The 5701-nt window shown below is 35.7% G+C and overlaps 1 long non-coding RNA gene across 2 annotated transcripts; it reads left to right on the plus strand.

Annotated features, from left to right (window-relative positions):
* The first annotated feature begins 1511 nt into the window (after positions 1-1511).
* LOC118044237 (uncharacterized) lies at positions 1512-5115 on the plus strand. 2 transcript variants are annotated; one of them, XR_004686752.2, is made up of 4 exons: positions 1512-2027; positions 2169-2297; positions 2398-2509; positions 4408-5115. It is a non-coding gene; the product is annotated as an uncharacterized lncRNA (long non-coding RNA). The 2 variants fall into 2 exon arrangements; XR_012168855.1 differs by having other exon boundaries at positions 2398-5115.
* Positions 5116-5701: the final 586 nt, after the last annotated feature.

Here is a 5701-nt window from a genome sequence, read left to right on the forward strand (position 1 = left end):
TTGTAAGTTTAAAATAAATAATTTGCTGAGTATTAGAGAGGGGAACAATTGAGACATTCATGACAACATCATTAGAGGAAGAGTGCAAGATTGAAGCATTCATGATGGCAAGATTCACGACAACAACAAGAGGGGAAAAGTGCAGAATAAAGAGAGATTAGAAGGTCTGAAGATTTACGGAAGCAGTATAGAAAGCTTCCAAAAAGAGAGGGAAGAAGAAGTCTGCACTGGTGGTTGAGAAGAGAGTCTATTAAAGAGAAGGAAATAGAGTTTTAAAGTGTTATGACTCTGATACCAAGTTGAAAATAATATAAGACTTAACCTATTAGTTAGCTAACCCTTTCTATATATACGTGTAAGGCAATAGTTAATGTAGAGATTACAAAACAAGATTAATAAACCTTTCCTAATTATGTACTAGCCCATAATATGTAATATACTACAATACTTCCTAAAGTTATTTTTAATAAAAAAATATCTTAATACCGAATGAAAGTTAGTGTATAATTATATAAAATGACATCATACAATCATACACACACAAACACATGTCAACTTATATAGGATAGAAGTTTACATGCGATTGAGTGCCCCATCACTCATCAACCTCGATCTCAAAAAAGAATTAAGAGACCAAATTAAAAAAAAAAAATCATATCTAACCATCTTTAATTTTACAGAGAAAAAAAGAATGATTTTTAATAGTACATTAAAAAAAAGGTTTTGCTTAGTTGGACTTTGATCCAACTAAGTTCCATGAAATTCAGTTAGATTGAGGCCCAACCGAGCCTCACAAGGCTCGGTCCTTGAGCTGGTTTTCCTAGCCTATGCTAATGGGTTCTTCATGTTTTTCCTCTTCTCACTTTTTATTTTATTTTATTTATCCATGTCAACTCTTCTATTTTTTCTATGCTACCACGTCGAGTTGTACAAGGTATAGTTTTATCTATACTTTGGCTAGAATTGCCATATTCAAAATGAGCCATAAGTTACATGAGCAAGCTATGTTGTGACAGTAATAAGCTATAAAATGAAATTGTCATATTTTATGATAAATAGCTTTATATTTTTTCTACGATAAACTAAAAATGATTTATCTCATCTCAAAACAAAAGAAAAATATCTATTTTTCTTTGTGTAATTTTCTTAGACATTTTATAGGTAAACATCTATCATTTAGTCTATTATTGTAAACAATCTCAAATTTAGTGATTATTTTTTTTAGCATTGTCAATTTTTTTTCCTTCTCTCGAGACGTTATGCTACTACAAAATTATAAATCAAGAGATAATACAATATAATATTATGATTGAATTTTCACGAGGGAAGTCAATAAGGAAAATTTCACCAACTGAATAGTTGAATTACAACCAATGATCGAGTAGGAAGAGGAGGGATGAATTGTCTGGGATTCTCAATGTTTGGAGAAGGGTTTTTATGTAATTTAAGCAGCATATAAGTTGCTAGCTACAAACCCTACCGATGTCTGTCCGTGTCCACGCCAGAAGCTCCTCAAAAGATTGCTGATAGCTACAGAGTACAGAGTGGAGAGGACAAAGCTTTCACTTGATTGATGATCAAAAGAGACAACCCCACCAACTATTCTTTTCCTTTCCTTCCCTACATAATAAATACATAGTAAAAGAAAAAATAATATACTCCTACTATGTGGTATATAAGGCCTCACTTCCTGTTTTTGAGCAGAAATAGTGGGGGAGAGAGAAGAGAAGAGAGCACTTTATTATCCTCCAAACTATACAATCCCTTGCTTGTTTCAGCTTTATATTTATTCTCTACCTGCTTTCAACATCTTCTGAAAAATCTCCTGTGGCTGTGGCTGTGGCTGTGGCTGTGTGCCTGTGAAAAAGATGCCCCTCCCTCCCTCATGCCCTCATCTCTCTTTCTTTTATGTTTAAACCGAATAACTTTGCCAGATTTGTAGAGATCTTCTATCGCTTTCTAGCTCTTCTCTGACTCTCATGAGGACTGCGATCTTTCCTCTTCCCTGCCTTTATTGCAGCTCCTAAGTAATTGCCTTCCGTGATTTCTGCACTTCTTTCTTTATTCCACTCTTTCATTTTTATTTTCCCTTCTATATATACTCACTCAATTCTTTGTTGCTGACTGCTGACTACTCTTTTGATTACTTTCTTTTCCAAAAAATGAAGAAAATAAAATAAAATAAAAGACATTGCAGCTGAAGCTGATCACTGTGGAAGCACTGGATGCTTTATAGGTCAATGTTCATGCACGGCCAGTCTCAATGGAGCTATATGGTGTCGCAGAAAACCGGTTTGGTAAGCAAACTGTAATCTTTCTTTCGTTAACGCAACCCCATTAGGTCCTATAAATGTTTTGTTCATCTTAACCTCAAACTGGTTCTTTCTTTGTTTGCAGAGAAACTGATCTTTAGGTTTATATAAGGTTGACATCTTGATAGAAATTTATAGTGTTACTGCAGGGAGAAAAAGAAATGGGTGGATGGATCTCTGATTGCCATAAAATTAAGGTAACGGATGATCATATATCATCTCAACATAAATTGATCTAATATTAGACACTATTTCTTGAGTTCTTCAGCAATCTAGGTTCCAGTGCTTGGTGGGATTTTCCTGTTTTGGCAATTGAGCTGACCTATTCGCTTTCTGATTACCCTTTTCTTTTCCTTTACAAGTAAAATAACTCTCATGACTTTAGGGTTAGGGTTCATGCAACCACATTTTCAACATTCTAATTCGTAAATCAGCACCATTTTCTGTTACTCTTTAATTCCTTGGTATACGAGGGCAGGTCGATAGGAATATTCCTAATTTTATATTGCTTCCTATATCTTAATTTTAAGGTTCCAAAATTTGGTACATAACATGTTAAGAATTATTCCTGCTGTTTTCTCCCTTGTTTTCTTAGTTGGCCTGCAACTAGAAGTCATTGTCTTGAACAAGCTTCCAAAATGACCTGTTCTTCTTCCATTATCGTATGAATTTGAATTATTGTTGCCTTTCTCAGTTTATGTAGGATGTCACAAACAACTCTTGATTTCTTGAGTCCCATTTTGTTTTTGGCGTTGAAAAACATTTTTGCAAAAATATTGATTTTTTTTTAAAATTGATATATTTTTTTGGTGTTTTTAAATTTTTATATTAAAAATAAATTTTTAAAAATTATAAGTAAAAAATATTTTAAAAATTAATTGGTATCAAATTATGGCTCTTAATATTTTAAATGAATTGCATTTAGTGCCAATTATAGGAGCTTAATTTATCCTTGATATCTGCTATTTAGTAGTAGTTTTTAATTTCCCCTACTACCCAAAATTGAAAAGCAAATCATCCTGTTTAATTTACAAATCCAGTAGTGAAATTGAGATATCATTGCACTTTCATAATTTGATTTTGCTTGAAAAGAATGTTTTAGGCTTTCATATATATAATTTGTGCTAGCCATATGAATGTTTGCTATTAACTTGCATATATTCATCTCTCCCTCCAGCATTTAAACATCTGTGACAGCCAATCACCTCAGCTGAATACGCTGTGAAATGTCATAATTTTCATGAAAAATGGTTTAACAGAGCTTCCTTCAGTCCACTCATGGACGGGCGAAGGTTTTGGATTAGCTGCCGACTCATTCATTCAAACACAGTAGACAAGGAGTGGCAGCGGCTGCTATTGTGAATGTGTGAATGACGCGGGAGATTAATTTCATCCTTTTCTTCTCTGTGCTTGGACTGAAGGGAGCTCCCTTTAATTGTTTATTCACCATCTTAGATGACAACATCCTCTTCTTCAATTGTTTATTCCTGTCATGTCGATCGAGGAAGTAAAACATGTATATATTCCTGTTAATTAGATCTGATCATTCACCCCGCAGAGTCCTAATCTTGTCTAATCATATGATCCCTTTGCTCCATATTCCTTCCACATCTGAAGTAAAAACGTATGGATTCTTTTGACGTATATGTTATGTTAGCACTTTGTAGGTTATTTTGTGCTTGTAGTTTATTATATGGCGCTCTCCTCTTTCTTGCACTCCAAACCAATTATGAATCTTTAACATTTTGGAGGGAGGCTATTAATGTGCTTGCTAGAAAACTTTGACCAAAGGAAGATAGTATTGGTGAATGATCATATGAGATATTCATATTGATCTTTGCACATGCCTGTGTTAAGAAATTAGCAAGCAGTGCATGCGAAATATATTCATCCATTTTTTGTTCTTGAGACGTACCTTCTCCTTCTATCTGTGTAAATCACCTCTGCCAATTACATGATCAAAAGAATGATAGCTCAAATTAGACACCATATTCTTTCTGCATTATTAGCTTTTCTAGAAGTAAAACATAGGATTGCAACTGTGCTAGCATAGATTTCAAATCCTCAACAATAGCATCAATTTCCCAATGAACAGAATCTCCAGGCTGGTTGATAGCATTGACAGCCGCCATGGCATCAGATTCAATCACCACGTGCTGGTCTGCAAGCTGCTCTGCTAACCTTACTGCTTTCTATAACAGCCACGGCCTCTACGTCAAGGGCTCATCCGCACCTGAACGATGACACTTTGCCACCCACAATCTGCCCACTGGAGTTCCTACAGAGCCATGCAAATACCTGTTGGCTCAGATCAATTGATGAAGGAGGCATCACAGTTATTATTGACAGTACCCTGATTAGGTAGGTCTATTTGGATGGTCTATGACTCTATCTGCACCATGCCTCTTTTAGCTGACTTCTGCCCAAACAATTGTGGAATTTCTCCCAACTCAGCCGACACCCTCCTAGCGGACTCTACTATCTTCTGTAGCATTGATGCCCAACCTGCAAACAGGAAATCGTAACCCAGCAATTAAGGAGACAACCTCAGCACACTTTCCCACTCAAAACTATTAAGCACCCCTCCCAACCATTTTCCAAACCCGCAAAACCCGCCCTTTGAGTGACGTAACCCACATTAGAAGCAAACCAAACAGCGGTAGCGTGAGGGCGAAAGAAAAGCATATGTTCAATGGTTTCCACCTTCCCGCCTGACGCCTGATTATTGACAACTAATCATTAAGTTTGCTTGCCATGGATGCTATCTAAAGACATTTTTGAAAAGAATTTAAAATATTTTATTTTTTTGTTTAAATTACTGGTTTTTGATGTTTTAGATTATTGCATGTATGAAAAAAATTTATTTTTTAAAATATTATCTTCATCTATTTTCAATTAATCTTTTATTGCTCTCCAAAAAAAACTCAAGGTTCAGCCTCCACCTTCAAGCCTTGTTATCACATGGGAATCCGCAGTGCATTTTGATCATTGTTCATCGGTCTTACACGAGTTGGCTGACCATAAATGAATGGAGATGTTAGAATTTAACAGAAATTTTGCAAGGTAAAGAGTGATGTTCTTTTTACACTCTTTGAGTTCCATACTTCCATGTCCCTAGCGTGCTCTCCCTGCACCACCTCCCTCCCTCCACATTACCCTTTTTAAAGGAGGAGTGTGTGGCTTAGCTCGTCTCCAGTTTGTATCAGGACTGGATCTGAAAGTACGATGATGCAGGGTTGCATGTTGCTTTCAGTTTAGAAAACAAGTAGCTTAGGCTAAATCAGCGAGTCAATGATGAACAAATGTAATGCAATGAGTATTTTACTTTTCCTCTCTCCTGATCAGTTCTCTAGCCAGTTGTAAAACTAGCCAATGCCAGCCCCAGTGGA

The sequence above is a fragment of the Populus alba genome, chromosome 19 (genome assembly GCF_005239225.2).
Source record: "Populus alba chromosome 19, ASM523922v2, whole genome shotgun sequence".
NCBI classification, from domain to species: Eukaryota; Viridiplantae; Streptophyta; class Magnoliopsida; order Malpighiales; family Salicaceae; genus Populus; species Populus alba.